Below are 8,713 nucleotides of genomic sequence, written 5' to 3' on the forward strand. Positions count from 1 at the left end.
GGTGGTTAACCCTTCTTTTTAATCTTATCAAGAAATACACGAGCTTCTAACCAAATTTGTTACTACTAAGATATCTGACTTAGACTTTAACTCTAAGTGCTTTCCCAACTTAATAAGAAGAACCTCTCAGGATCATAATACAAAATAGAAAATACATCAAAAAATTTGTCATATTCAATAACTTTTTTTTTTCAAATATACCTCTTTGTCTTTTCTCTTAATAACTTTTTTTTAATGCCTCACATATTAACTTTTTACCATAAAAACAAAGAAAGATAAACTAGAAAAGTAACATATTCAATGAACTAAATGCACGAGAAGATGAATGTAGCAAGAATGTTATAGAAATCAAAATTTAGTGTTCTTACTCCTACCTTTTGTATAGGTACATTGCTTAAAAAATTTGAAGTTGTCATTGGTTACAATTTATGTATCACAAAGACAGTAGAGGTAGCATCCTTCTCCTTGGATAAGTGGCAGCAGGTGTAGTGGTCTTGCACAAACAGTAGTAGAGGCATTTTGTAAAATGTAGAGAATCGTGAGTGGTTAAACTGTCCTTGGGGTGCTTTTTTGCCGTTAAAGCTGTCTTTGTTTTACTTTTCAAATCAATATTTTTGATCTTTTTTTTACTCTAAGTTTTGATCTTTTCCCTCCATCTTAAATTGATGCCTATGCTTTGGTATCAAGGAAGAAAAAGAACCACTTTCCCTTTTTTCCTTTGTGTTATACCCGAATAGAGATATGACGCAGGACAAACGTCAGTTTAGAAATTCTCTAAATAGAACCGCATTTGAAAAATAGTTTTAAACCAATAAATGACCCATATCAAAGTTTAAATGATTGTCATAATACAAATTAAAATTATCAGGAGTAAAATTCCGAATCGTTTTACTTAAGAATTGTAATTGAGTGCTCAATTATTAGTTATGAGATATCGAGGGTTTTTAATTAAAATAAACAATAAATGTAAATAATAAAAAATTAAAAAATCAAGTAATAACTACATATAAAAACAATTTAACAAAGACAATTAAGAAAATTAACTAAGAAAGATCTTGGCAAGGGTTGATGGTTAACGATCTTTATCTTTATTACTAACCACAACATGATAATTACAAAGAGCAATTCCACTTTGTCATCCCCAACATCGGAGAAAAGTCAAATAGGCTCAATTAATCCTAATCCATAAGTCCTAATCAACTTACTAATTGAATTAACAAAAAATTAGTGTCAATGAAAACAAGACTAAGAGCCTGTTTGGAAACAGCAGAAGCTACTTATTTTGACGTTTGAATTATGAAAAGTCACCATATGAGTGTTTGGCACCATTTAAAAAAAAAGCTTTTAACTTTTCAAAAAGTTAATTCACGGCTTTTTGAAAAAGTAGAAATATATGATTTCTCCTTTTTGATAAGTCATTCTATCATTTTCCTAGAAAAAATTGACTTTAAAACAAAAAAAATCTATTTTTATTTTTGGCTCTGTGAAAATGTTTCCTGTTTCTGTTGGAAATACTACCATTTTTACGCAAAGTTCCATCTGTTAGAAGCACTGACCTTCCACCATCATTTTCACTTAATGTTCCATCTGCTGAAAATATTGGCCTTCCACCACCATTTTCACGTAATGATTCATTTGTTGAAAGTATTGACATTCCAACACCATTTTAAAACAATGTTCCATGTGAATCACCTACTTCATATATTTCTTCCAGTTATTTTTTTTTTTATCATTTTACCACTCCCTTTTTGTTATTAAATTTGTATTTAACATTGTGTGTGATATGAAATCTCAGTTTTAATTTTATTTTTTAAACATGTGATTTTATTTTTATATAGCTTGCTATTATTTTTATAGTTAGTTATAACAAGTTCTTGAGTTATTTATCTAGACGCTACAACTTTAAAATAAGTACTTTTATAACTAAAAATCCAAACACAAAATAACTTATTTATAAGCTACTATTAATAAAAGTCTTTATACATTAAGCTCTTTTTTCAAAAGAACTTATTTAAGTTGTTTACCCAAACTGGACTTAATTAAAATCTCCAAATTATCAATCAACTTGGACACTAGTAACTCAAGATCATCCAAGTTACCGACCCAAGTCAAGAATGCAAAAAATCTACTATAAAACTAATTCAAACATTTTATCAAACACCTAGAGTACATAAACATAAAGTATCATAATTTATAAGAATTAATAAAATCTATATCTACCAAATGCAAAAAATTAATAACAACAACTCAATTAAGCATCAAGAAAATATAAAACATCAAATTGTATTAAAGAAAATTGAAATTAACAAGAGCGTTCATAAACTAAAAGTGGAAAAAAATGAGAAATTAACAAGCAAGAGTAGGGAAATTAAGACACTAGAATAAGAAAATATGAAGAAAATTACACTATAACAAGATCAAAATCTAAAATTAAAGAGAAAACTAAGCTAAGAATCCCAAATTTTAGAGACAAGTTGGAGCTTCAATCTCTAGAATTGGCCTAAAATATAATGTAAAACAAAACTAACACTACTCAGTTCATTTCTCCTTCAATCCCTGGTTCAATATCATCAGAAATGAGTTGGGTTGGGCCCAAAAGGCTCCAGAAATTTCCCCTCACATGTTTCTTTAATGAATAATATTTTTGTGTCTTGCGTACATGGATGGCTTAACTCAACATCCACTATAGACGCATAAATATCATTTTGAAGCCCTGGATGTCACCTTTCTAATGCCACTAGAACCGCCTCATTCGAAACTCTATAGCTCAAGTTATGATTACTTTAGTACAAAGATGTCAGGATTGACAGCTCTACAAATCCTTCATTTCTTCATGAATTCTCCACTTTTGCATGCTTTTCCTTCATCCTTCCAAGCCATCCTTACTGATATGAGAATTATTGTCGGTCTAGAATTTCTCAATAGAAAAAAAACTTCGTTGTAAGCATAGTTCCAAACCAACTAATAATCCTCAATCAAAGTTTACTATTTTTTTTTGTCACAAGTACAAACCCCAATAAAAATAAATCGAAGTATTTAAACCTCGGGTCGTCTCACAAGGAATTGTAATGAAGTGATCAATTATTGACTATGAGGGAATAAGGGGGTTTAATTTTGTTGATTGACAAGAAAAGTAAATAACAAGAAAGTAATTGACAATTAACTAATAAAGGAAAGGAAATAAACTCTTGGCTAATGCATGAAAGTTGAGATCACCATCCTTGTCTACAAACCATATATTAACAATTATGAGGGACCAACCCATCAAGTCTATTTCTATGCTTGAAGTACGTTAAATAGGGTTGATCAACATCAACCCATAAATCCTAACCTAGCTACTAATTGACTTGGTTGTAGGCTAGTGTTAATGGTTATCAAATTGACCACTAAGGGTTCTCAAATTACCAATTCAATGAGACTCAATGACTCAAGGTCACTCAATTTCCTTACCTTAGGCCAAGAGTATAGATAACTACTCTAATACTAGAGGAAACATTTCATTAAACCTCCCCACAGTTAAACTAAGCATGTCTTCATGCTAAACCAAGAAAGACAAGAAATGGGGGGTAGGAACATTTATTCAATGCAAATAAACTATATGCACCTATCTACATGCATGAAACTAGATGCAAAATGATTCTACCTACTTGGTTAAAAGTAAATCAATCTCCAAGAACGTATATGAACATGTAGGGCTAACGTAGTATGATGATTTATGAATTCCATCAATTCAAATATTAAAATGAAGTTCAAATAGACTTGTAAGAAGAAAGCACATAAAAGCCGAAAACAAAGAATTGAGCATCAAACCCTCATTGGAAGTGTATCTGCTCTAGTCGCTCAAGTGTATAGGATTGATTCACTCAATTCTCCTCTAATCATGCTTGCCAAGATTTGTTTTTCATCTAACAATCAACAATTATTCAATGCATGCATACATTTATCATAAGGACTTATTCATAGGTTGTAATGGGGCTAGGGTAAAGGTAAGGATGCATATGGTCAAGTGAGCTTGAAATTTGAATCTTTGATTAACCTAAGCTCTCACCTAATACACATAACAACCTATAAAATTCTAATACACAACCTAGCTATCCATAATTCTAACTTTTTCACATACTCATGCATTCTCTTCAATTCACATTCCATATGTATTGTTATTATTACTTTGCTTTGGGGCATTTTTGTCCCCTTTTTTATTGCTTTTTTTTCTCTTTTTCTTTTTCTTTTTAAATATTTTTTTCTTTTCATCATTTTTTTCATTTTTTTTCTTTATCATTTTTTTCTTTTCAAACTAAAATATATACAAGAGCATCAATGCATATGGTTTAAAAATTCAATGCATGAGTATGTACCCGATTCCCAAGATCTTCAACAAAAATACAAAATCACACTTTTACCTCACCTAATATTCCCAATTTTCCCAAACTTTAATGATAAACACTCTCACTAGCCTAAGATAATCAAAGATCCAAATTAAGGACATTTATTGTTTTCACTTAGGGGTAGTGATGTGCTAAAATTAAGAATAAATAGAGTTTAGCATAGGCTCAAAATTGGCTAATAATGGTAGATGAAAGGTAAGGCTATTTGGGTAAGTGAGTTATTTGAAACGATGGCCTCAATCATATAAATGCATTCATACACAAAATAATGGATATAAAGAATCAAATAAATCAAGGATTACAATCATAGAGAGAGAATAATATACATAAGAATGGAAATAAGTGGTTATCTGATGTAACCACACAATTGGGCTCAAAACTCACATGCTTATGTGTTCTTAGCTCAAAAACCATGTTCCAATATTAATTCCTTCAAGAAAGTTCAACACAAATTTTTTTATTCAAATTGGTAGGGTGCCCTAAAACAGTTTTCTTGGAAAGGAAATCATCACTCTAACCAAGTTGTCCTAACATAAAAATAGGTAGAATATGTACAAACTCTAACTACAATACAACCTATCATGTAATACAACAACTAACTAACAAAGAAAATTGAGAATTGGTATTGGGAAAAGGGAGTAGTAACCCACGGAGGTCGGTCCTCGACCTCCCCACACTTGAAGATTGCACCGTCCTCGGTGCATGCAAAGAAGAGCAAGGTGGACGGGTTGCCACAACTGATGAGCTCCTTCAAAAGGTTGAGCAGAGGAACTTGTTTGTTGTCCCATTTAGAAGCTTTTCATTCCCCCTTTTGGTGGCCAGCCTAAAAAGAAAGAAAATTAAGCCCACAACAAAGATATCAAAGCAAATAGAACATAGGTGGGGGCTAATACCAAATAAGAGTATGGTTCTCAACTACATGGCAGCTACAACATGTAAGTGAGAAATCAATGTAAGCGAATGGCATATCAACTAACATTTGATGCAAGGGTAAAATCAAAGCACGAGTAAATGGCATGAACAGAACACTCAAAAGCATCAAGTTCAAATAGGAAAGAGTGGGTCATGAAAGATAATATGAGTTCATATCAATGCACAAAGGATGCAAGAGTCATCAAAGATTAAGCATTAACCTAAAAATTTCATCACTCAATCAATATCAAACAAGTTAAGAAGCACCAAAATGATCCAAGAAATTCTCAACAATTGAGTATGAGAATTCAACACCAATATTAAGATAAGGAACTTAGAAAAGAAAATACAAACAAGCTACAAAGACAAAATTAAAATGCAATGAATGAAAATAAGCAAATGCAACATACAAAAGAAAATGAAAAATAAGAAAAATGAGCAGTGGAGTTTTGGAGAAGTAGATAGTAAGAAAGGAAGAAGAGAGAAGAAGAAATGAGAGAAGAAAGAAGAAGAAAGGAGAAGAAATAGGGGAGAAATAGGGCGCAAAGGCGACGCGTGCGCTTCGTCCACACGTACGCGTCGGAAGCAGAAAAAGACATATGACGCGTGCGTGTTATCCATGCCTACATGTGGCCAACAGAAAAGAAAGGTGATGCGTACGCGTAGGGTTAAATTGTACTTTTTGCATAAAAGCAGTACCACTCCAATGCAACTCTCTGGTTTCTGTACTAGGAGTCCCCATATAGGCCTATGATGCGTGCGCATCGTCTACGCTCACGTGTGGGTGTGCAAAAAAGGCCAGTGACGCGTATGCGTCGTCCACGCTTACGCGTGGAATGCCCCTCTTTTTTTTGAAAGAAGCTTAAAAAAAGAAACAGGGCGCTCTCCTAACCTGTAAACACTCTAAACTAACCAAAATTCAAATCTAACTGAAAATCTTTTAGTTTTTGAAATTTTTTTTCAAAGACAATGCAAACAAAATTTGCACTTCAAGCAAAATGCAATTCAAAAACAACTGACCTACAACTTAAGGTATAAATCTAATCAAACAAACTAACAACCAAAACACTAAAACAAGAATATGCAAAGAAGAAAACTACCTAACGATGACAAATCAATTCATTCATTGATTATATATGCAAGAGAATGGAAAGAGTTTACCATGGTGGGGTGTCTCCTACCTAGCACTTTTATTTATTGTCCTTAAGTTGGACAATTGATGGGGTCCTTCCTATGGTGGCTTATGCTTCAACTCTTCCTTGAATCCCCATCAATTTTTGCATTTCCAATAGCCTCCAGGATCCCAAATTATGCGCCTCACTCTTCTAAGAACTTTCAAGCAAGTAGTAAGGCCCCAAGATTGACGATTGTTGATGTGTATTCCAGGGTCCCATACTTTGTTTGTCAACACCCCTTCCTCTTGATCTACATGCTTCCAATTGGGTCACAAACTTCTTGAATTCTCTTTATGACTTCTAATCCTCATCCTAACTCTATTGAGTTGAGCTTTACTCCACATATGAATACCAAAGTTTGAGTTTCCATCCACTATGCACCTTGATTCTTGTTGCCAACCAACATCCAACTCTTTTCTACTTTCTAGCCCACAAATAGCTCTAAGTTAACTATCCGTTTCTAACAAAGCATATTGATATGGGCCAAGAAAATTAAAGGATGAGATGATTACCCACTCAATTTATAACTTGGATGGTGACTTATCAAGGAGGGTATCTAATGGTTTTGACAATGTGAGCTTCACTCCTTTTGACTCCTCCTTGATGACTTCTACCTCTTGATAACTTCCTTCAATTTCTACTTGTTTGTCAACTTCTTCCAACTCTTCCTCATCATCAATCAAATCAAATTTTGGAGGTTGTGTGAAGTCCACTTCAACACTTTGTAGCTTTTCTCCATTAACCTCCTCCAAGTCTTCTTCATCATCAATCACATCAAATTTTGGAGGTTGTGTGAAGTCCACTTCAACATCATTTTCACATTGATAAACCCCAATTTTGTGGTTTATCTTGTGCTTAATTTGGGGGTTTTGGTAATATTTCTCGCACTTATTCACAAGAAATGCATGGTTTTATGTTCACTTCCTAATATTGCTCCATAATAGAAAACATGCTTATTTTGCCTTAGAATTGCTATATTTTGATCCTCTTTATTGTCATTCGATGCCGTGACTATTTGTTGAGTGATTTCAGAATTAATAGGGTAAGAATGGCCTAGAAGAGAGAAGGAAAGCATGCACAAGAGGAAGGAATATGAAGATTTGGATTTTGGAAACTGCAGCATCGACGCGCACGTGCACATCACGCGCACACATGGATGAGGATAGCTGGAAGCGATGCGCAAAGATGGACGCATTCGCGCAAGCCAGAGAATTCCAACCGACGCGCACGTGCACTTGGCGCTCACGCGTGGATCACAAAAGCAATCGGCGCGCGCGCACGCGTGGCGCGCACGCGCGGGAAGCTGAACGTGACCTCATTAAAGAAAATCATGCCTGGCGATTTCTGAGGCTCATGAGGCCCATTTTCAAGCTGTTTCTGCATGGAAAAAGACCTAAAGATGCTAGGGAGAAGGGGAGTTTCAATCATTTTACACTAAGACACATTTTCCTAGTTTTTTTTTGGGTTCTTTGTTCTTCTAGAGAGAGAAACCCTTGTTCTTCCCTAGATCTAGCTTTAATTTGATCTTCCCTTGTTGAATCTGAATTGGATTTTGTTAATTACTAGTTTTGATCGTTTAATTTGAATCCTTTAGTATACTTTTGCTTAGATCTTGTGTTAGTTTATGGATTCTTGTCAATTGTCACTTTATACCCATTGCATGAATGTTGTGAATCTTGACTTGTTGATGTTACATTGATTATTTCTATGCTTAATTGTGTTGTTTGAGTGATTGTAAGTTGATATTTATTAGTGGGTATTCGTTAATTTCAATCCATTTGCAATTTGAATATGTCTCTTGTTAATGCTTACCAAGTGTTTGATGAATTGTTTACCTTGATTATGGAGTGGTTCTTTTTACTCTTGGGCTAGGCCAAGGGAATTGGGTAAACTTGAGTCATTGGGTCTAGTGAATTTGATGATTTGTGAACCCTTAGTGGTCAATTTGATACCCATTGACACTAGCCTACTACTAGGTTAATTAGTAGTGAGGTTAGGCCTTATGGGTAGATGTTGACCAAACCATTTAACTTACTTCAAGTATAGAAGTAGACTTAATGAGTTTGGCTCCTCATAATTGTCAAGATATGGTTATTAGACAAGGATAGTGACCCCAATTCCCATGCCTAGCCAAGAGTTGCTTTTATTATTCATATTTGAAAACTCAAATTCTTAATTGTCTTGCTTTAGTTGTAGCTATTGCCTAGTTGAGAGTAGAATTAAATTGAATGTTGTCTTCTT

This window comes from Arachis stenosperma, chromosome 7 (genome assembly GCF_014773155.1).
Source record: "Arachis stenosperma cultivar V10309 chromosome 7, arast.V10309.gnm1.PFL2, whole genome shotgun sequence".
In the NCBI taxonomy this organism is placed as follows: Eukaryota; Viridiplantae; Streptophyta; class Magnoliopsida; order Fabales; family Fabaceae; genus Arachis; species Arachis stenosperma.